The following is a 25,055-nucleotide window of genomic DNA, read 5'->3' on the forward strand; positions in this document are numbered from 1 at the left end:
GAATTCCTTTGTGCTTTGGTGTCCTGTCTTTCATCCACCATTACTGCCTGAAATTCCATGACCACCTAAGACTCCTCGTGCATGGAATATCAAGTTCCCCTTCTCACTCCTATACCAACTGTTTATGTTCTCCAGTTGCCTTTGAATTTTGCATAATTGCTTTGCTTCCCTGAGCCCTTATTACACACCTGATAGCTCTTGTATTTCGAAGGGAACATTCTGTCATTCATTTTCAACCTCTACTTCCTCTGGATTCTTGAAGAAATAAATAGAACTTGCTACAATTAAAACTAACCAAATCATGTGGGCTTTTCTGTTTCCGCTGAAAGCATTTTTTATAACTCTTAATGACTCAAGACGCACAAAATTTGTTGAGAAATAGGAGCAAAAGTATGGTATTCCTTCTGAAAAACTCTCTTGTAAAGATACACCTGTTCTTTTCTGGTCATGACAAAGTAATTTTAGCTTCCTTTTTATAATTGCAGAGATGGGACAGTTCACCAAAATCTTCACTACAGTACATTAGCATATAGCCATTTGTACAATGATATTTAATTTCTGAAGTGATGTAACTCTAATTTCAGCTTTATGAACAGTAAGGATTTAGTACAGGGTTCCATTCACCAGATGACCAGTCTGACCCTCCTTCTTTCCAGTTCCAGTTATCTCATCCCTGCCACTAACACAAGAACTAAAACAACCAAAAAGCTCAAATGACACAGGTCATTTTCACCGGACAAATACAGAATTACAAGTAATGGGCTATTTGCTTTTTTTCAGATCAAAGGAAATATTTGCATATCAGTGCACAGTTTTACTCAGATTCCAATTAAAAGTTGAAGTTTTCTGATAATTTCTGTGATATTAGACCAAATCTATAAAAGATGGAAAAGTGTCTACTACATTTTGACTTTCAGAATGAACAGTAGAAGTATAAGGGAAAAAACTGGTGTAGCTTGGATAAAGATGAAATACTAAATTATAGCAGCACCTTTTCTCATTATAGCATAGAGATTAACACTTCACAGTAAGCATAATGACAGTAGCATTAATTCCCCTGAAGTCAAAAGAGAGCTTCTAAAGAGGAAAGCAGATTATCTGTAAATCAGGGTGGAAGCAACCTGCTCTACCACAGTGCATTCTGTACCTTTTTCAGATGAAAAATAACATCCCTATTCTTGTTTACCAGATTTCTTTCTACTCTGTGGATATTACCATAAATGAGTATTAAGATGACAACAGAGAAATTGCATGGGAAGCTTTAGTGCAAATGTTTTAATGGTTGGTTATTGTGGATTATTAAAAATCCTTTTTGAAATAGTGTTAAACTGGTACGTGTGTGTGTGGGGGGGGGTGTATTGTCCTGGATTAATTTAATGTGCATTGGAACCAGATGGGATGACTTCATAGGGAATGAGTTGATCACTTTTATCTTTCTGTGATACTTAAAAAATTTTATTTTCAAAAGTATTCATGAGCAAATTTTTTTTACATACCCTTTTCTACAGAAAGGAATGGAATTCAGACCACTCTTTTACCCACTGCAGAGTATTTCTTAGGTTGTATGGATGTTCTGTATTATTGGTAGTTCTCTGTTGACCTCCCTTTCAGCTTCAAAACTTTGGTCTTACTGTGGAAGTTAAAGAGATGTGAGACAATATGTATTATTTTGAGAGGAAACCGCATGACAATGAAATAAAGATAATTACATGGTAATTTTTGTTACAAATCTTGTATTCCCATACGATAACATATCTTACCATATGCATCTTGAGATGAATATCAACGCTGCTTCAATATAACCCAGAACAGACAAGTCTGACAGACTGGAAATACATCACATTACTTTGAAATAACACAGGGGAGAACTCTGTTCATGTAACAGCCCTCTGGGTTCCCAGACAATTCAGACCTTGAGGCTTTGTAGTTCCTGTGAGAATTAAATTGTCAAGGTAAGAGACCCTGTAGTTGAGTAAAAATTATGAAGAAAGAGGATGTCCATTCAGAGATCTTCTCAGGCAGGGCTGCAGACCCATGGATTGGGTTGTTGTCAAGTGGGTTGCTGGCATCTGAGGCAGATTATATACTGGGGAAAAGCAGCTTAATTATGTGAGAATAAGGGAATTAGTTACTGAGGAGAATATTCCCCTACATGCTTCAGATTAGCCATTTTACTGTTTCTTACACTCTAGTGTCAGAATCTTAAGAGGGCAAACCACTGAAAACTGTTTTTATTTTTGATTTCTGCAGCAAGCAGCAATGAAAATTCTGACGGCTTAATCAGCCAGTATTATGTAAATGTGTGGAAAATTACAGTAGTTGATGTTTGAAGAGGGTTGTCAGCAGTGAAAGTGTTTATAATGTTTGATAAAGTTATGGCTTTTTTTTGCAAACACTTAAAAATAAAGCACGTATCACCACAGTTTTCTGTACATTTAAGTTTTAGATTCCCAGTGAAATTCAAATTCAACTGTATTGGCTTTGTCTAATCAGTGCAAGTAGTTGACCAGTGTTTAGTGCTAGTGTAACATATTTTTGTATTTATTTTGTTCAGCCTTTTCAATTGTTGCAGAAAACAATGAAGAAAATGAAGGAGGAAAAAAAAGCTGGCAAGAGGCAAAAATAATCATCAGCACCCAAAGAAAATCATCAACATTCAAGGGTCTTCAGCACAGTGAAGGCTTTGTGAGACATGAGGTGTGGTCAGCACTGTTGGCTTGGTGTCACAGAGGTGCCACAGACACAGACATTGTCTGACAGACTGGTCAGCAAAAAAACATCAGCGCAGTTCTGGACCTGACCAAAGGTCTGACCAGTGCACCACAGCTCGCTGGGAAACCTCCTCGTGGTGTATTGATATTGGCAGGAGAGTAATAGTATCTCAGGAGGTGCTGTGATGTGTGAAGTCATGCAGAGATGCAGATTCTCCACAGATGTGCTACACTGTCCTGTTCTTCATGTTGATTTCACAGCAGGGCTGAGAGTGTAATAATTCAAGCTCATGAAGCAGCTTCATCTTGATGAAGGGCTTTGTTATGTCGAGACTTGCTTGTACAGGAATTTATCTGAAAGCAAATTAAAAAGGTGGGGATTATGCCTTAGGAAGTGCATTAGCTTTGGGAGGTCCAATTTGTGCTCAAGGAACAGTGTGTTCACTCAGAAGAATGTAGAAAATATGGACCTCCTTATCTGGCTCTAGAGAGGGATGTATGGTTGTGATGGTTTCACTATCTTGTGGTTTTAGTCATTTTTTTTGACATGTAACAGCTAAATATCCCTGAAATACCAGAACAAGTGTGCTTTAACTGAGATTTAGAAACAGCCAGTCAAAGAAGCAGCATTGTGGGTTTAACTATTACAAATGAAATGCATTAGAATAAGTTATAGTCACCTAAGGCTTATAGAATTCAAGGTAAAATCTGGAAATTAAGAAGCAGGGAACAGAAAAAAGCTGCACTATTTCCATCACTGGGTGTTAAAAAAAAAGAATCATAGAATCACAGAATGATTTGGTTTGGAAGGGACATTAAAGATCACCTGGTTCCAACCCCCTGCCACGAACAGGGACACTTTCCCTACACCAGGTTGCTCCAAGACCCATCCAAGCTGGCCTTTAACACTCCCAGGGATGGGGCAGCCACAGCTTCTCTGGGCAACCTGTGCCAGGGCCTCACAACAAAGACAGAGAGCATCTCTTTATGCTGATGAGTATATCAAAATTGTTGCTAGCTTCACAGTGAAAAGTAAAATAATATTAAGGTTTTCATACTGAAAGACATTTGCATTGCACTTTCTAACATATGCTTGTACACACAGAAATGCCAGGGTAGCTCTGATCCTGTGCCATGACTCAGAGCTGTTGACTTTCATTATTTCAATAACTCTACACCCTGTTGATTATACTTCTTTTTTAGAAGCTCTGAAAAAGAATTACTTCATGGATTATTTAATTGAATCTCAGTCTAGAAGTCTGCATGGTGTAATTCAGTGGACTTTGATTTTTCATTACCCTAAAACTGGAAGTTGAAAAGTAGTAAGATGTATAATTGCATGTCACAGTGCCTAAAATCTACCTTGCTTGCAGGTATATTTACTTGATTTTCTTTTTGGTGTTGAAGAGTACCTGCATTGTTTTGAAATGGAGAAAATACCTCCACAGTAATGTCAACAAAAGGAAGTATTTCATGTTCAGTACTGCTCTGGTTAGCATTTTTTGGTACAATGCAATTGCTTTAGCTAAATAACAGCTTTGTTAGTTGACATATATCAACAAAAATAGATGCAGACAGTCAATTATTTGAATTATGTTCAGAGGTATTCTCATCTCTGTCTTACGAAAGAAGAAACTTTAATGGAGTAGAGCTATTCCTGTGCCAATTACTACTATGCAGAGCTACTGAGAGGAAGGAGCAATTCAAGTTAGAGTTTTGGGGCTGGTTGGTTTATTGAGGGTTTGTTCAGTTTCTTACATTGCTGTCAAAAATCATACACGTTAGAAAGCTAAATTACTTCAGGTGCAAAAAGTGCACTCAGCTCTGTCTGCACTCAGTTAATTTGAACTTAGTCCTGCAAAAAAACAGTGTACAAAATATACAAAATGGTGATGCTGCTTTCAATGAGAGAAGAAAAGTTCTCTCTCACTTGGACAAAGTAAAGATCTTACTAGGAATTTTTGGTTTCTATTTAAATTTTCAAATGTGCCTTTTAAAATCAGTACATTTTATAGCAAACACCCATAGTTGATCATTTTAATAAACCATAAAACAATTTTGCACTTAAAAAGTTTTCTTCCCTTACAAGCTTTTTTTAAGCCTACAAGAATGATTTCCCGTAATGCATTGGGACTCCCTCTTCTACATCACCAAGATGTTTAGATATGTTCATAATTAAAGTAGTTGGAGTTTTTCAACCTTTTGTGTTTGGTGTCTGGAAGTTAACACAGCTGTGTTTGGGAGAATAAATGAAAAGCTTTGAATGCAGTGATATCAAATTCTTGGTCTTAATATTCAAGTATAAAAACTGAAGGCTGTGCTTTCTGTGTTAATGATAAAATACTTTCTAAGATTAGTGGGTTTAGAATGTATATTAAATAAAAAGAGTCTAGCACTCATAGACTGCTTTATAATGTCAACTTTTATAATAGCAGTCATTTTCATGACTTGAAAGCCTTGATTTTTTTTTTTATCAGAATGTTCCAGTCTCCTTTCACTTTTTTTTCTTGTGTATGTGTGAATGCATGTTATGTTTTTGGCTTACTGAATAGAAGGGAAAAAAAGCTGTGATTCTTGGGATGGAAATGGGAAGACCTGCAATAATGTTCTAAATAACAGTTTCTCTTTATCTAATTTTTTTATTAAAATGAGAAAAAAACTGCTATGTGAATATACATCTCCTGCTACTACACAGCTGTAATCAAAATTCAATAAACAAAGATTTCTTCCTGAACTGCACATGCATAAAGAACTTCTGTCAGTGATCAATTAAATCACAATTGATGGTAACTTACCTGTAAATAGGAAGGGTCTTTTTTTTAAAAAAAAAAAAAAACTAAAAACAAACAAACCAAAAGCAACACCAACCAAAACCCCCTTTCATTTGCATAAAAATATGAGTTACAGCAGTAATGCATTTTTAAGATCATGATGCAAGGTGAGAAGAAAGAATCCTTATAAAATTAAGGGTTTATTAACTTTATTCTTGGGCTGAAAAGTATGTTTTTTATATGTAGTTTCACTATATGAAGTGTTATCAATTATTAAAAATAATTCCTGGCTCCACAGTTACCTACTTCTGCTCAAATTGTCTTGTCAAATATTTGACATCCAGATTATTCTCCTTGTTTGAGAGCAACTGCAGAGACTGTTAGGGAGAGATACAAGCATTCAGAAATTCAGGCTTTTCACTGGAATTTCATAATAACATTTTAATATAGTAGTGTTAATATTATCAAACACACAGTAAAGAAAAATAAAGGTAAACTAACATAGCTTCTGGTGACCAACATACTTGTTTGAAGATGGTTAAAATTGTTTTTGACAGATCATGTCAAAGGACAAAGTTGCAAAGCACCAGGTGTTCTTTAGTTTATTGCAAAATAGAGTTGATTGCTGTTCTGGCTTCTTTCCTGATTTTCATAGACTTCATTATAATCATCTAATAAATAGCAAGCTGAATCAGCATTTTGATTAAGGAGATTGTTCTAATAATAAATTAATAGCCTTTTTTCTTTTGAGCAAAATAGCAACCAGAGAACTCTTAAACCTTTTGTATCTGTGAGCCTTTTCTTCCCAAATACAGGAGCTCACAAATTTCCTTCATTTGACTGCAGCATGAGGATAACTGCATTCCATGGCAGCTGTGTTATTTAATATTGTCCTTAAGAACAGAAAGATCTAGCTGGAAGCCACTGAAAAAACTTCTGCAATGAGGAGATTAGTGGAGGCTTACAAAAGCAAGACCATTTATTTTAACAACAAAATCAAACCCAGTAACAGAATCCCAAAAAAATCTTTGGTTGAAATGAACAGAGAGGCACACTAGGACACAGAGGGAAAGTATTGCATATGTTACCCTCTTTGTTATTCTTAGCTGATCACCTCTTGGTACGTAAAAATATCTTAACAGAATAAAGCAGGATTTAAGAGAAATATTGGCAACAATATGAAGGATTTTGGGGAGTGCTATTAATGAATCATCTCCACTCATCCTGTCATTATCAAGAACCTTTAATAAGTTTCCTACAGTCCAGAGTAAAGATATTTTTCTCTCTATTCTCTTTCAGTTTTACAGTTTCTTGTTCAACACTGCTTCCAAATTTGACATGTCAGTGTTTTGCAAAAAAATGTCTCTGCTGCTCTGCCAACACTGAGCTCAGTACAGGTGACTGGATATTAAACAGGGAGGCCTTTGCTTATGTCCTGAAGATGGAATGTCATTCCTGTGAGCTCTAGACCAAGCAGTTTAGGCTGCCTTACGGATGTTCCTCTGTTACCTCAGCTTTTACAGTCCCATGGGAGAGGGCTGCTCAGAGGGGCTTTTCTGCCAAACCTAATTTCTTCCTGTTTGGTGTGGGGAGCTGGGACTGTGAGGTGTCACCCCAGCCTGGCCTATCCTTCTATTTCTTTTTCCCCTGGGAAATAATAAAGGCTATTTTGTTATCCTAACTGAAACACAATCAATGAAATTAAAATGAACTGTCACCTAACAGAAATGCAAATGTAATCTGCTTCAGTCATTTCCCTGCCCTTGCTCATCAACAGACACCCTTAAAGAGCTCTCTGCATACAAGATTACCTTCTATTTATCTCTGTTTATCTCTTTATTTCATCTCCTGGGAGTAGTGATGCATCCTGATTCTTTACAAACCCTACCAGACTCATCTGAGTAATTTAAGATGATGCTCAACGACTTTCACACAAAAAAATGCATTAAATATTTCTGGCAGTCAGAGTAGTGAGATGTTGGGTAAAAACCGCCAACAAACTACTCCTCAGAAAAATAGACTCTAAAGATGGAATATAGAGATAATCTTATTTCATTTTATTAATTATGCCTTGTAAGCAATGAATCAAATCACTTTGCTGTATAATACAATTACTGCTGTAATTTGTAGTCATTACAGTTTGCACTGAGGTATAATTGTATAATTCATTTTCTGCAGGATATTGATAGAGAAGGTCTTAACAACTTTAGCATGGAGACTTATTTTGGGTTTACTACAGTTTAATTTGCAGATGATTAGCACAATAGACCTAACAGTTTGTTGTGTCTACCTGTCACAGAGTCATTTATGTTTGGATCATGCACAAAAGAAAAAGATTAAAAAGAAGAAATTCAAGGTACCTTGTTCCCCTTATAAGCCTTAGGTTCTGTTGCATCATGCCCTGTGCAGACTCAAATCTCTGGTCAGGTGTATTTTTTTAACAGGTAGTTTGAAGAAATGAGGTGGCTTTTCTATCTGTAGTGAATTATTTTAATTAACAATATAATATTTTGGCATAGTGTTCTGCATCTGATTAATGTTCATTAAATCAATTGTGATTTGATATAAATAGATTTTTAAGTATCTTTCCCATCTAAAATGAAGCACAATAAGTGTTGTTACAAGCTAAGGAGCTGTTGTTGCAGGGAAGGAAGGCACTCTTACCTTGTCCTCTGCTTTCTTTGTTACTTTCCTTCCAGCTGATCTGCCATATAATAAAATACACCAAATAAGTTCATATTTCAACTGTGTTTTTTCTTCTGAATCTACTAAATGAATATCTTGACTCTTATTCAAGGTGGGTCTGGGGTTTTCTTTTCGCCTTTGATATGTCTCTAGGATATTTTAAGAGCTCCTTCACAAATAACACTGGTATTTTTCTTTATCTAGTGTCTCTCTTTTAAACTAAGAAGAGGGATAAAGTTTAAAAAAACAAACAAACAAAAAAAAAACTATTGCCTTTTTGAATGCAGTGTTCTATAAATTGCAACGTAGTGTCTGTATAGGCATCACTTAGGAAGATTTCTGTGATTGATTCGCACAAAATTGTTCCTATTGAAAATAAGTGAGGGGATGATTCTGAAAATCTGTCATGTGCTGGGAGAACTGATATACTAGCAGGCTTTGGCATTTAGATTACTCAGTTCTCTCTGGTAAATATACATTACTTGATTCGGATAAGTTTAGTTAAATAATTGTGCTAAAAATCATATTTGAAAGATCCTTTTTTGCTAAAGTCTTACCTGAGTGTTGAGTGGTTTGGATTTCTTATGTAATTTGAGAGTTTATAATTTTAAATTGTTTTACAAGTGTAAACAATTACTTCCAGAAGCTTTTAAATAAGCCAGTCTTGGACTAATTTTTTTCTTCATCCAAATTAAGATTTTGAAGTTTGAAAAATCCCTGAGTTATTCAGATGTTACTGAAACTTGTCATTGTGGCAAAACATCGTGGCCTTCATGCATTTTTAAAAAAAGTAAGAGATACATACTTGGCCTCCTACATAGTATAAAATTAAAGTTTTAAATGTTAGACGAGCAAGAAAACAAGTTATTTTAGTGAGTTGTGTGCATGTTTCTAGTTGCTTACATTTCTAATATACGTGAAATATAACACAGACACTGCATGAAGCTGCAGTATAGTCATAAATTGAAAGTGTTCAGTCACAGTGATATTGTGAGTTTATCTCCTGTTGATTAAAATCTTGGAATTCCCTTTGCTAACATTCCTTGCAAGAAGCCGTCTTACGACTTATGGAAAAATTAATGCAGTAAGAAAAGGAGAAGATTATTACCAGATACTACTAAAATGGGTAAAGAATCACAAACCTGAGGAGAGGAAGATCTGATACAAACAAGCTGATATGTGATGAGCCTATGATGGAAGTTGCCATTGCTGCATAATTGAAAGAGTGATTGTTTATCACCTCAAGGACATTATGGAAACAGAATTTGCTGACTGGTAGCAGATGAAATAGCCACTGGTTGCAAAAAAACTTGCGCAAACATTTTGGTTACAAGCAACTAAGCAGAACTGAGCCAGGGGCCATCAGGATTCTGTCCTGCAAAACATTCTATGTACAGTCCATTCTGTTGTAGTGGCAAAGTGTTCTCTGTCCACTCTCTCAGAGCAGCACAGAGATGATGTTGTTGGGAAAAGCACTGGAAGAGGCCGGGGTTTGGTGAAAACTGTGATGAAAAATCACAGTAAATTACTGGCATGCCAGGGAGGACCCTTTGCTTTTGCCATCAGCAATATCTCTAGAGGTGTTGACTCCCTGTTGGAACCAAATCCTGTTGTTAACACACAAACAAACATGGACAGTGATTTCAGTCAGTACATCTGTCATTTTCTAGGTCAAGTAGTTGCAGTAACCTTGCTGATATTTATCGTGAGGATGAGATTGCAATGGGAAGTAGGATGACATGGTAGATGATTTGCCAGAAGGCCAGATAGCTAGGTCTGCCATAGGGGTTCCTCAAAAACATCATCTCATCTCTGCTCTGTTTCCAGTGGATGCTCACAGGGAGTAAAGCAGTGGATGAATATCTTCCAGAGGTAATTGTGCAAGGAAAAAGGGTTCTCAGCTGCAGCTGCTTGCTGCTGTTCTCTTTTTGGAGATTACACTGCCATGCACCAGTAATCTGCTGATGAAGCAATTCACGCAAATTCTCTCTTGTGTCTTGGACAGAATTGGACAGAACAGTTTAAATAGTCACTTTTTGCCTGAAGTGAATTAGTGAGCTTAGAACTGGAACACATTAAAGCAGATCAAACCTCAATATAATAAATGGGCTCTTTTGGTCAATTCTTAAAACATCCACTTTGCCCAGATCAGGATCACAAAGTGGAATATCCTCTCTCCTTGCATGAGTGCCTGCAGTGTATGGGCACTCATACTATGTTCATTTGAAGTCAAATATTCAGTTTGCTTGAAATTGCCAGGACAAATGAATTCTATCAGCTCCATGCACAGTTTTATCATGTTTTCTTTTCTGATATATTCTCATAAAAATTTGAAAGGACATTTTCCTCGTTTGGCATGATGCATTAAAGTATGTTATATCTCAGGAATTCTAGTTCTCTTGTTGCCAACATGACCTTCATGTAAATCCATATAAATCTTGCTCCATATAACACAGATTAGTCCTTAAAGGAGATATAAATTCTCATGTATCCAAGAGAAAAACTGATAGCTCAGTTTTGCCTAAAGAACAGCTACCTTATGGGAGCAACATACCATTTACATAAAATCCTAATGCTTTACCTTTATTGGGTGATAAATCACAAAAAATTGACCACCTTAAGCTTAGAAGAACATTCCTAATTGTGAGCAATAACAAGAAATGTTAAAGAAAGTAAAGAAAGGAAAAAGAAACTGGATGCAAGATTTTATCAAGATGTTGCTCCAGGATGTAAGGATCTCTAGGCAGTATTTGTCATGGATTTATGATTGCCATTTTGGTGGTACTTGAGTCCCTTACTGACTGTAATATGTCATTATTGTACTATTTCACTTTGCAAATAAAAATGGAATGTGTAGATAAAGTAACCTGAGCAAGGACTTTTCTACCTGCATTTGAATGTCTTCCAATTGCTGGTCACTGTCCTTTTCCTTCCACTACTCTTCCTACTGATAAAATAGAATCTGTTTCAGTAAGTAAGTCTCTTTCTGTCCCCTTCCCTCTCTGCCCATACATGTCTAGGTATTAGAAGGAGATCCAGTGGATCTCCTAGAATCTCGGTACAGTAGCTTTGGCTTATCTGAGCTGTTTGGAATATTGGAATAGTAAAGAATAAGTTCATATAGCCCCATAGGTTGAAATATTTAGAATTTCTATATTTTAAATACTTTTTGTGTTACTTTATGACTGTATCTTTATTTCTGACTATGAACTTTCATAAACAATGAGTATTAATTGTAAAATCGAAGGTTGAGGAGTTCTGATAAAAGAACTGGCTGTGCTTGTAAGCTATTGTGAGCACAATTACTCATAACAAATATAAGTTGTGATTAAATGTGCCCAGCAAGGTGAAGGGAGCCAGGAAGAAAGCCTCTTGTATTTGACCCAAGCAACAGCATCTAGGAAATTTATGTTCATGGATATGAAAAATAACATGTTCTGAGTGAGCGGATACTATATGGAAACTATAATTATTTTTCCACACTTCCTGTCATTATTGTAAATTTCTTTTAATTAACCATTCTATATTAGTATGTTTTTATGCATAATAATAATTTCCAAACACTATCTCCTGAAAGTTACCTATGATGTCTTGCTCCATATTTAGGAAAAGTATAAGCAATTACACTTTTTCTATTTGAATGCAACTTCTTTTTTAAATTACTTCTTTTAAAAAGTTTCCATAAGGACCTGCAACCAAATAAAGTTATTTTATTCTTTTCTTGATACAAACTGTATCCTCAAAATGCAGAACCCAAATTGTAGTGCCTCAGAAATTCTTTGAAAAAATAATAATGGCAAATGTTGCTATGGTTACAGAGCCATTCCCATTTGCTTTGCTTTTCTGCCTTAGTAATGAAAGTGGAATGAGGGATTTTTATTCCAACAGCCTGCATGATGCTTTGTAGGGGAAATCCATATCCCACTAAATACTTCTCAAATAATTTTTAAAACTAGAATATTTTGGGGATTGGTCTTTTCTGAAGCTGTTTTCCCCTGTTTTATTAATAAAGTTGAATAAGGACAAATGTAACCTTGAAAAGCAGCAGTGAAATTGTGAATTTCACTCACAATTGCACTTGGACGAAGGACAGATTCAATTTCTATCCTCCCTCGGTCTAATACCCCTCGGGTATAAAATACTCAGCTTGTCCTGACTTGCCTTAGTTTATTGAGTTACCTTGGTCTCAGGAGTGACTGGCACAGACTTTTTTTATTTTTTTTTTAAGGATTGAAGCACAGGATATTCTTAACATTCCTCAGCTCATGTTGCACAGATGAAGTAGTGCTCTGGGATGTCCAGTTTTACCTCACTGTGTCACTGTTTTTTTTTTCTTTGTACTTCTGTGAGTAACTTTCAGTGTCTTGTCCTTCCAATAACACAGACACCAGAAAAAAGCTGATGATGCTTTGCTCCTCAAAGATACTTCATTTACTGACAAGTAATTTCTGGTAGGGTAGAATTTAAATGTTTGTGAAAAATCTTCTGATTTTCTTATCAACAAAAGGATGATCATCAGCTCTTCCTGAGGATGAAAATGCATTTGGGAGCAGGCACTGCCATGATAATGCAGCTGAACTGCTCTCCTGAGGACAATAAGCAACCTCTTTTAAGGTACCAATGATATGGCATAAATGTACTCTCTGAGGACAGAATAACTGATGCATTTTCCCGGGGGGGGTGTTACAATTCTGCTGCAGAGAGCTTTCTGTGAAAAGATAATGCAAATAAAGGCTGTTTGTCAAGGAAACACACAAGGGATTGTGCAGGGGGTTCAGGGTTCTGGGTTTTTTTCCCAAAAACACCATTTAGGAATGAGAAGTCTTCCATTTCACAAGAGCTGTAGACCCAGATTACTGTACACAGCCTACACAGCCCCATTAGGAAGAGATTTTTTGCTGGCTGTCCTGATAGTGTACACATTTGAGATGTGAATGTCAGCATGGCCATCAGTAAGGTTTTCTAATATGTTTTTAGTAACAAGTAGTTCTCAATAGCTCTTAGCTTTGCCAAGAAGCTATGTGAATTTTTCCATTCTGAATGTCTCTCCTAGATTTTTAGACACACATCCACACAGAGATATATTCCCTGCAATGCTTTGTTTTAGTTTAATTTGTTATTTCAGACAAAGTAGTTGCAGGGTGTCTGAGAGTTAACTTAAGGAAGTACTACACCATTGTTTTGTTGCGCTTTTTTGAGTTTTGTTTTTGTTTTCCCTTCATTCTCTTGAACCTTTGATTGTTTGGAAAATTTAGGCTTTGCTGCAGAAACTACATTTGATGGACTTTAGCATTTCCCTGCCTTTGGTGACCCCATGAAAGCTTTTCTAAATCACAAGACTAAGAACTTCAGTTAATTCTTGCACAGGTACATGTTAATATAAGCAAGACCTTCACAACTATTTTTGCCTGAGCAGGCTGGATATTGTCTGTTCTCACACAGCACCTGCACGTCCAGACTCTTAATGAACTGGCTCTTCAGACAAACTGAGCATGCAGGGAAGGGAAAGGACTGGAAATCTGCCATCCTGGAGTGCAACAGCTGCTCCACGGTACTTCGAGCTGGAAGGAGGGGAGCAGGGAGAGGGTTCTTGGTAAGAGCTGGGAGTTTCTGTTCTTGGTAATCCCCTGCTGACACAGTGGGAAAAAAAATACGGCAGGATCTGTGAGTAAGGGACAGAAGCCCAAAAAAGCAACAGCTAGTGTGACCTTGGTCTGGGAACATTAGTTTTAGAGCTGAACAGCAGCAAAGGACATGAAGCAGTGCCTGATGGAGATATAAAGCTTGCTTAGATTGCTTAGATTTTATGGTATTTGCTGACAGCACAGAAGTGGGGAGATAAGAGGACTTTTGTGATGTGCAGTCAGAGCTCGAGACTTTTCAGCACTGTAGGGAAAAAAATAACTTTTTTTTTTTTTTTTTTTGCACTGACAATTGACTGGGCTTTTGAGAAATGGGGTGGAATGGAGGAGAGTAATTGCAGAAATTTTAGAAATGGAAGTTAAAGGTTGAGGATTCGAGAGGACTGCAGATATGAAGGTGAGTAAAAGGGGCCGAGAGGAGGCTGAAATTTCAGGAGGGAGAAGTAGGGGACCCAGGAGGTTTTCAGACTGCAGTTGACAAAATAAACATTAGGGAAAGTAGAATAAAGATCAGGAAAGAACACAATAGGAAGGATCAAATTTAAGAAACAGGAAAAAGAATTCATCCACATGATCTTTTGGATTCAGAGCTGGACAATAGCAGACAAATGAGCCACTAACAGTGTCAGACTGCCACCATCACCTGGGTCAGAGGGACGGGGACCTGGTTTACTACTCTTCTGCTGCTATAGAAAGAGTTAGATTATTAGCATCCAATGATTAGCTGTGTTTTGTCAGTGAGAGTCAAATTATAAGTTCCTTAAATCTGTTCAATTCATAAAGTAACCAGAGATAGGCTAATGTACAGTAGAGTACAGATGATGTTCCCTGTCCAGTGTTTATACTGACTGACTCCTCAAAAGCACAGAAATGGGACACTGGAGCCTTGATAGACAACTTTGACCTAAATGTTTTAGTGAAAAACCCTTATGACACGCCATAAAAAAAATCAATTTTAGCCAACATTTATTAGAGAGGGTTGTTTAAACAATAAATGTTTCTGACTTACAGCCTTACTAACTCTCTGTCGAAGAACTTGGACACTGTGCAATATCATAATCTAAGATTCACTTTTTAAACATTCTAAGTAGCTCGGGTGCTTAAAACTTCTTTGAAAGAGGTAACTTATGCAAGTTTAAGTTCTGTATTTCTGTGAAATTTATCTTCAAATATTTGACTGAAGTTTTGAGACGTCTCTCTTGATTTCATGAGATGTGAAACATTTAATTAAAATTGACTCAAAATCTAAAGAAATACGTGGGGAGCTGGTTCAGATAACTTAAACATGGGATAGGGAAAGACTTTATGTATTTGCATATTTTATTACTGGATATAAAAAGCAATTTTTCAAATAAATGCTAGTTCTTCTGAGTCTTCTACCCATTTATCTGTAGAAAGATCAAACAGAGTATGAAATTCAGAATGCTCTGACTTTTTAAGCTGCACTAAAAATATTTTAGTTCTGGCTGTCCAATGTAAGTTACTGGAGGATGTTCTGTGATTTAATTGGTCTCTACTGGCTTTATGCTCAAAGGACAGTTTCTTTGAGATATCTAGCAAAACTCTTCTAAGAGAAATAGCAATCAATATCTAGGAGGGGTTTATTAAAGGAAAATGTTGTCTTCTTTGTCTAGTTCAGTGTAAAAGTTTTATACATTTTTTAAATTTTAGTGGCTGAAATAATTTTTTTAATTATTAATACTGTTCTGTCTATAATTTTATGCCCTTTGTTGTTTTCTATAACTGACTTCAATAAAGGATAAGAGTTACTGAAGTTTAGACTGAAATCCTTTGCCATTTCTAAATATAGATGGAATTCCCACCCACCCAATGTCTGAACTTCTGAGAATTTAAGAGCAGCATGCTCACTGTTCCTTCTGTGCATTGAGTGCATCTGCAGAGAGTTAAAGAAAGAGCATTTTAATGCCTTAAATGATCTTCCATTTAGAACTTCACAGCTGATAATACACGTGTCCTACTAAGAACATGCTACCACTGTCCAAATATGCAATTTTACTAAGTACAATTTTCCAAGAGATTCTTTATCTAAGGTTTTGGGGGTTGCATCTGCAGATATCTAAAAGTTACCATGAGTTTGTGCATATTATCACTGTAGTTGTCCTTTTTGTCATACCTCACATATTCCATGACATAGAAAGCTTGACATACACTATTTTTTTAAGGTGCCCACACCCTAAAACAAAGGGGGATTACTGATAATTATAGATTCTTACTAAATACAAAGTGTATTCATAGAATCATTAAGGTTAGAAAAGACCTACAAGGTCATCAAGTCCAACATTCATGACATGGTTTAGTGGGCACAGAGGTATGCACTTGAAGTGCCACATCTACTTGTTTTTTGAACACATCCAGGGCTCCACCACTTCCCTGGGCAGCCCATTCCAATCCTTAATCACTCTTTCAGTTAAGAAATTTTTATTATTATTGACTCTTAATTATTAAAAAAAAGTCATTATTGATGGATTTCTTCATACAGTGGGTTCAGCCCACGACATAAAGTTAGAGCAGAGTGCTTGAATAATAAGTTTTTAACAAGTGGAAATAAAGGTATAGCAGGAGGGCAAGGGAGTTTGCAGAACTTCAGATTTTGTTGGCAGGTGGAAACTCATTAAAACTGCACATGCTTGAGGAGATAGTAGATATATTCTGGAGTGCTATTGAGGCAATTCTCACAGAAATACTCCTGTTTCATCTGTCTGATAAACGGTGATCTTGGAAAAGAGAGTGGTTCTTCTCCAGGCAGCTGTGCAATTCAGTGCTTCATACTTCCTTTCTCTGTGTGCTATAAAGATGAAGTCTATTGCCTTAGACATTTACAAATCAAATCTTTTCATGTCACTAACTGCTTTTAGAGAAAAGCACAGATGTAAAATCCCTGTTTGTCTCTGAAGAGAGGCCAGCAAATAGGCTACTGACAGCAAGGCTCACCACAGTCTAATCAGAATCTATACTCCAGAGCATTGCTGCAGCACTTTCCCTGGAAAGGCTATTGCTTAGAGTAGCTTTTCTTTTGAGTGCTGGAAAACAACACCGCACTTAAAATAATGTAAAAGGGGCAAAACTGCAGAATGTCTAACTTTTTATGTAAGTTCTGCACTTCAAAACAAAAAAATATCACTCCATCTCCCTCTGCTCTGTGTGCAGATGCAGTTGAGATGGGGGTTTCTTGCTGTGCTGCAGAAATGTGTGAATTTGGGGGTGGGGGGCTGTTAAGGCCTTTTTTTTTCTTTTTTTTCCCTCACTATTTATGGAACCACAGGCATTTCTTTTTGCTCTGTGCAGGTACAACTGCCAACCACACATTTGCGGAAACACTGCAGGTTTTGAGAAGGCTGCTGGAAGGGGGGGGGCAAGGCCCCTCCTGCATGTCAGTTGTTTTTCAGTCAGTGTCACTGGACATACACTTGCATAAAGTTTCTACACACTTTAAAGTAATTTAGAGGTTTTTAAGTAAAAATGACTGATAGCAATTCTGCTGCTCTGTCTGTCTTTGTGAAAGCAGATAAACTGCTTGAGTAGTTTTCTTTTCTAGTATTAAATTGTAGTGCTTCATAACAGGAATTCACCAGCAGAACACTTAAAACTAAACCAACAATGTCAATTTGATTTTAGTTTAATCTAATTCAGAGAGGTAGAGCTCAAATCTTATATAACACATATGATGATCTTTAGTTTTTACCTTCTGTTGTAATGGGAAATTTATACCAACAATTTGAAGCAGTTTAAACCTTTAGACTGAGAAGGATGTCAACCCAAAGATTGGTCAAGATTGAGACAAAAGGTAATTTTTGAGCCTTCAGCAGATCTGGAATTGTTTTCCTGGACTGACCTGTAGTTTGATATTTTTGAGATATAAAGATGTGAGTGGCATCGAGATGTCAATGTATAAAGTTCTTTCATCCACAAAAGCACAGCCTGTTAAAATTGCAAGTGATAGAGTAGTCTTTTTTTGTCATGTAGCAGGAAACATTCTGAGTGACTCCAGCATGGTTTTCCTCTGTCAACAAGATAATTTGAAAAAAAATAGCTGTGCTTCCAAAATAATACTGTCTCCTGTCATAGAATTGCTGAATACTTGGTTCTGCTACAAGGATTTTTATTAGAGAGAAGCAAAACTAATTTACAAACATCAAGAACAAGGATGTGTTAAACCTGGCTGTGCTTGGATGTTTAGAGAATCTGCACTGTCAGTTTAGCTACAAATGTGCTGTGGCAGTCAGGAACACTTGCCAAACCTCATTGCAGCCAAAGCCCATTTTATATTCTAGAAGGATTCCTTGTTTTTTTGAGAGGGACAAAGGTTATGAAGTCTGACTTGATGCAGTGTATGTCTCCATCATCTGGGTACTCAAAAAATAGAAGTTGAGGCCTTTAAAGTCCCCTGCAGCTATTCAGTTACAGGGATTACAAATGTACACTTGTATTTCTTTCATGTGGTATTTTAGTTTGAGACATACAAGAGAGGTGGACAGAAAGAATGAAGAAGCAGCAGTAAAGGATTAAAAAAGCTTTAAATCCCACCCTAAAAAGAAATAAATTGCATCCATCCATCAATTACATTGCTATGGGCATTTTTAAAATTCTGAAAATCCAACACTTTTTTGATAGTATTTGCCTATAAATCTATATTGCCATTCACTGCTTAAGCTTTTGCACCAATACAAAATATTACAAATTCCTAATTATCCACACCATGGTTGGAGACCTACATAAGTTTTGATAATGACAGCTTCACATAGTTCTATAACTCTTGTCAGCATAGATTTTAGTTACTGGTCTTGCTTTGTGTTCTTATGAAGCATGGAAATAGCCACAAAGACTAATAACGTGCATCTGGGTCTGCTTTTATCGTGGCACTTATTTCCCCCTTCACTTAAGAAGAAACACTTTGTTATGGCCTCCCTGCCACCTTTGTGAAAGCAATCTACTACAATTCTCTCTCTTGGATATGTTCAGCATCTCCATGTGGACTTTTTTGTCATTGTTAAACTCATAATATCTTAAGATACCCCCCAAAGTATTCCCTATAAACACATAGTCCTTCTGATGCAAAAACTATACAGTATTTATAGTGCAAAGTTGGTTTAATTTGTTGTTCCTTCAGCAGAAAATCAGACAATTTATTTTTAAATATAAGGACACCTTCTTCTTGTCTCTAGAAAAAGATGGAGCACTGGTAACTGGGCTGAATGTAAATGAGACTGCAGCTCTGTAATTGGGAAGCTGAACACAGGGTAATTATGACCTCTGAATTGGATATTATATTTATTTGAACACATATGTATTCCAGTTACAAATCAGTACTAAATTACACAAGTCAAGACCTCTAACTTGAAACAGCTGCTAAAGGCAGAAATCAAATGCATGGAGACACTTGACAGAAATTCAGATGCTGGAAAGTTGTAGTAGTTGCTTTCAAACACCACTGAACTCTTTTACCAGTATTTTTGCTTTGACTTTTATCAGTGTAAAGGCATTACATGATTCCCTCTGAAAATAAAGATATCTAAGAAAGATGAAATAAAAGAAAAATCTATATCTGAATCTATTATTTGCCTCTTGCCTAAGAGTTCATTGCTCCAGTGGTCTAACGAGCTGTGCTGGCATCTGACTCTGACTGCATCCTTAATGAAACAGTGGTGCTCTCTCCAGTCACAAACAGAATTTTTGTAATGACACACAAAAACAGGGGATTTTACTTTTGATTCCACAAGAAAAGTTTGAGAGTGTTCAGAACTCCCAACTTCAGCATGTACAGAGCAAATCTGCTTGGACAGAATAAACCAAGGAAGGGAAGGGGAAGGCATTTCACAGTTAATGTGGAAGAAGCTGCCACCTAAGACTCACATGTATGGCTATGTCAGGGTCGGTGATCCTGGTCTTCACTGGGTACTTCCCTATCCATTCACGAAATGATCACTTGCACTGGCAAAGAGGCAATATTGAAAATCAAACTGCTGTAAAGCAACTGACTGAGGAGTTAGTGATAGAATTGAGGGAGGGGTTCCACTCAGGTAGGACTATGACCGGAGTAAGAATTACAGAATGGTTTGGGTTGGAGGATCATCCACCTCCAACCCCGTGCCACAAACAGGGATTCCTTCCACTAGACCAGGTTGCTCCAAGTCCCATCCAACCTGGCCTTGAACACTCCCAGGGATGGGGCAGCCACAGCTTCTCTGGATAGTCTGTGCCAGGGCCTCATCACACTCAGAGTAAAGAATTTTTTCCTAATATCTAAGCTAAACTTATTCTCTGACAGTTTGAAGTCATTCCCCTTGTCCTGGCACCACATGCCCTTGTAAAAAGTTTCATGCTGCAAGATAACTACGCAAAAATAATTTATTTTTTCTACTCACTTTCTGTATTTCTTCTAACCTGAAGTTTTCTGAGGGAGAAGACAGGAATAGCCATTAAATCAGACCTAAGATCTTGCTTCTCTCACCCCTTAATGAATGCCATAAGAAGCAGCCTGCTAGGTCTCTCATTATCAGGTAATCACGCTGGACCTGAAATAACTTCTCTTCTGAAGCTTTATCAGAAACTGACCTTTTCTTAAAACCTTTTAATAAATTGCCACTTTCTGATGAAACTAATCTTGGAAAAAATTCTGGCCCAGAGTTTGCCTGTAACTTTTACTTTAGACATAAGCATATGATTGTGGATATGTGATTACACACCCACAACTCTTACAGCACTATTGATCAACCAGTATTTTAGTGAAATCTTAGTTTTATTTTCAGCCATAAGACTTTTTTTTCCTAATCTTTTTGTGGAACTGAAAAGCTTCAGGAGCTATAGAAACAGGTATACTTAATTAAAGCCTAGTGCAGTTATGCCAGCATTTTAAAGTTCTCAGTGGGCCACTTAGATTTTGGGAGCAAATGTGCAAAAATCTGCATCTCTTTTCATGCCAGTGTAATAGGAGAGGAGCAGTTTCATGTTTGTGTTGATCTTTGCACCTTCTGTTCACAATAGTTGCACCTTTTACTTGCTTTATACTTGTACAGTTATCTGGTAAATCTGTGGTCTGGTTTGGGGTTTTCCCACGTGGCAGGAAACAGAATCAAGCCATGTTCCTCTCCCACGGGAAGAGAGAGGAGAAAACAGAAGAGAATTCATCTACTAATGTCTCAAATTGCCCTTGTAGGGATGACACAGAGTTGTACATGTGATGTACCATCTCTTCCTCAAGATTCTACCGAATTAAGATGCTTCCTGAAACAACTGTTGTCTTTTTCATGTGCAAGATGTGTTTATACACATACATAGTGTTGGGTTGAGCAATTCCTAGCACAACAGAAATAAGAAAATAGTTAATTTTATCTAGACCCCTTCTTTACTAACAGTTGGGACAAAACGCTAAAAAAATAAAACAGTAACTTCAGTCCATAACTATTTATATTCCCAAAATTGATTACATGATTGAAGCCCTGTGTAATAAAAATGGTACAACCAAACTCTTTTTCATTTCCTGTTACTTCAAGGTAAGGAGTTTCTTCCCAATTGAGTAAACAAAAGAACAGGCTCCAAACACTTTCCCTGTCTTTGAACACCACCTTTTGCCGCTGTAACCCAACATCCAGATCTCTCAGTGACAGCAGTGACCTCCCAGGGTTCAGCCTTAGCTACTGCACTAAATTTCCTTGACAATAGTGGAAAAGGGGAATCTGTGCCACCAGCTCACAGCAGTAACCTCCACTTGGGTTTAAGCTCCACGTTACACAGCTTGTGTGATTCATCACAGGAAAGCAAAATGTACCAAGAAAATACATATAAATACCTGGAAGATTTAACATTTGGACAAGTATCATCTCAGGATAGATGGCATTGTATATACCTATATACATCATATACCTATAAGCATCACTAAGATAAACAGTCTCCTCAGGAGCCTGACAATGCATCATATTGTAAACTCACAGCTGAAGAGGAATTTCTACAGAATCCTTACAAACACAGGGACTGAAAAGGTTCCCTGGATCATCAAGTACAGCCCTCCATTGCTGTAGGCAACCGTGCCAAATAAACCTTCATAAAGTGATGCATTTCATTTTAAATTAATGAATTTTTCTCTGATTCATCCTTCTCAGAGGTAATTCTACTTCCTTGTCTCATAGTTAAGGAAGCAGTTTCCAGTCTAAGTTTATTCCAGGACATGTCATTTATACCTTTGCTAAAATCAGAAAACAATGAAACAAACAAAAACCCCTCAACAATCTTCAGGTTTATGTTCATGTATAAGGTTTATGTAGAATTATTACTTTAAATCAACAAACCTGGAGTTACAGTTATATCAGTCTTTGTTATCAGCTTGTCAGCTACTTAATAAATACATTCTATCGTCTCTGTGGGAGTCTAATTCCTGTTTCATAGGTATGTTCTGCACTAGGTGCCAAATATAATCATCTATAATATAACCAGTGATAAATTTTAACAGTTTTCATGTCTGTACATTTGTGTGTAGTTTTATTATGTAGGAAGCATCTGAATTTAAACTAACATGTCAGTTCTATCCAAACCATCTTCCTCTTGAAACCTCTTAATATTGTTACACTTCTGATATGTGACAGAAAAGGAAAGCAAGAAAAAACACACTGATAGACTGGTCACCACCAGTAATTATAATTATCAAAACAGCAACCCAGTTCTCATCCCTACCTGTTAACATAATTGATTATGATACTTAGAGGGGAAGCACAGGGGAGATGTTAGAGAACTCTTGGTCTGTAAAACTGCTTTGATTCTTAAAACTCTATCTTTTCCTCCAAGCTTTGTGGGTGATTAGGGCCATGTCCAGCTGAACTACAATGAATGTTCTCCATGTTCTCATTGTGGCCTTACAGTACCTTAAGGGGGCTTATAAAGAGGAGGGAGAGGGACTTGTTTATGAGGGCAGACAGTGACAGGACAAAGGTAATGGTTTTAAACTGACAGAGGGCAGGTTTAGATTAAATGTTAGGAAGAAAATCTTTTCTGTGAGTGTTGAGACACAGGCACAGGTTTCCCAGAAAAACTGTGGATGCCCCATACCTGGAAGTGTTCGAGGATGGGTTGGGTGGCGATTGGAGCAAACTGGTCTAGTAGAAGGTGTCTCTATTTGTGGCAGGGGGGTTGGAGGTGGATGGTCTTTAAGGTCTCATCCAACCCAAACCATTCTGTTTATGTTCTTCTATCCCATCAAAATATCCACTCCAAAAGGAAATCCAAATACATTAGAATATGGGAAAGCATTTCCGGAAAAAAAAGAGCCTTATGTATTTCATATGATACAAAATTATGTGTTTCAATTCCAACTAAGAAAGTAATCATTTTTGAGTAGTTTAAGTTGTGATTGAATATTTGTTATTCTGGTCTGTTTTTCAAGTGTCTTATGACCTTGGTGGTGTAGTAGAACTGACTTTAAAATTATTTTTTTCCATATAAACTTTAGATATTCAGTTTGGTTTTTTACAGCCTGCCAGCCAGCTGCAAATTGCTTCACAGTTGTCTGTCTATGCTTACAGATTGGCCTTCTGGGAGGGAACAGGGACAAAGTGAGAAGATGGCATTAATGAAAGCTAGGCAAGCTTTTCCACATTTTGTATTAGACTCTTAATCTCTGCCAGATCTTTTCCCCAAGAGCTTCTGAAAGCTCTTCTATCCATGTGCTGTAAATCTCTAAAAAGAAACAATAATTTTAGCTGATTTTTTAGTTATTTTAGTGAATGCATATATACATTTTTTATAAATAAAGAGTGACACATTTGCAACTCTTTTGATAACTTTAAAGGGTTCTTTGCAGAATTGTTTGAGCACCATAATCACAAGTTATGATTTTGGTTTCTGAGCATTGGTTTACAGAACAGAACACCACACTCCAAGTTATTTACGAGTGGTGAAGGAAAAAAAATGGGAAAAGCAGACAAATATTTGTTTGAAAAGGTAATGAGATGTTTTTGAAACAAAAATAGAGACAGTTCAAATAAAAAATAAAAACCACACACACAATAGGTAGTTAAAAGAAAAAACAAAAAAAACCCAACAAAACACTCCCCAAATCTTGAGAACTAGGAAACCTGAGAGAAGTCTGTAGACTCGTCCCTCCCAACCCAGTCCTTCAGTGTGTGATACATTTCTATTGCTCTCAGGGACTGCTTACAGCTCTCCCATTACTCCAAGTGTGTTTATTTCAGAAGAGATCATAAAATGCTAGAAGAGGTGACATTTCATCTTTCATGGAATTTTTTGTAATCAGAGATAGGTCAAGGTTAATTAGGTTTAATACAGTGTTGTGTCTGTTTTTTTTTTAAACCAGAGCGCAGTGATTGGCACCTGACACAGTGTGTGCAACCCAACATTTACCTTCTGATCTGTTCAGTAAGTAATGAGATTCCCAGAACAGCAGAATTTGCTGCAAAGACATTGGGCTGGGACTCACAAGATTTGAAATTTATTCCTCATTCTCCTGCTGACCTGCTGCGTGCCTTCAATAAAAATCACTTCAGCTCATTCCTTTTCATTGACACCCTTTGCTGTAACTTCTGTATACAGGTAGTGACCTTCTAAGGCAGCAAAATGACTTTATAATTGGAAGTTGGGCTTTTTAACCTCCTCAGTGTAAACACCATCACTCTTCCTCTCTAACAATCTCTGCATCAATTCAGTCCTGTTAAAAGCTTGATCCATAAGTAGCATAATGCAATTAAAATGCCTTCACCTTTTTATCAATAGCAAAATTCAGTACAACAAACTGACACTTACTCTGAAGTGATGGTTATGAAGTAGCTTATTGTAAAATAGGTTTGATGGAGGCATTCCAGTTGTCCAGCCAACAGGCAGCATCAAAACCTTCCCACTTACAGGGATTTGTAAGGGAATACTCAGCTCAGGAAACAAGGAATTAAAAAGCAGAATGAAATGCAAATCTGTCACTTGTTTGCAAGTATGGTCCTCCTTGGACAAGACTGACACGTTCTGCTGCCCCCCTCCCCCTATTTATTTTTTTGGGGGGAGGGAGGTGGTAAGGGGAATAATGGTAGAAAGACTCAGACCCAAAACTTTCCTTAATAATGAGCTGTTAAAAGAAAATGTAGGTTTCTAGTAAAGGTTTATTGAATATCTACTGTGACAAAACAGCTCTGTATTGACAATAATACAGAGCTCTCATTTCCTTTCCTTTTCTAACCATGATTTTTACAACTTTGCTGTCCTCTAAGACAGAAAAAGTAGAAAATGCAGAG

General features: G+C 36.9%; 1 long non-coding RNA gene across 2 annotated transcripts in view; it reads right to left on the bottom strand.

Moving 5' to 3' along the window:
* Nucleotides 1-2,598: 2,598 nt before the first annotated feature.
* Nucleotides 2,599-25,055, bottom strand: part of LOC113948100 — a 71,592-nt gene continuing 49,135 nt past the window's right edge. For both annotated transcript variants that reach the window (XR_003527998.1, XR_003527997.1), the window contains one exon: nucleotides 2,599-3,065. This is a non-coding gene — a long non-coding RNA (uncharacterized LOC113948100). The remainder of the gene's footprint in view (nucleotides 3,066-25,055) is intronic.

The sequence above is a fragment of the Corapipo altera genome, unplaced genomic scaffold (assembly GCF_003945725.1).
Source record: "Corapipo altera isolate COAL_440 unplaced genomic scaffold, ASM394572v1 65, whole genome shotgun sequence".
Lineage (NCBI taxonomy): Eukaryota > Metazoa > Chordata > Aves > Passeriformes > Pipridae > Corapipo > Corapipo altera.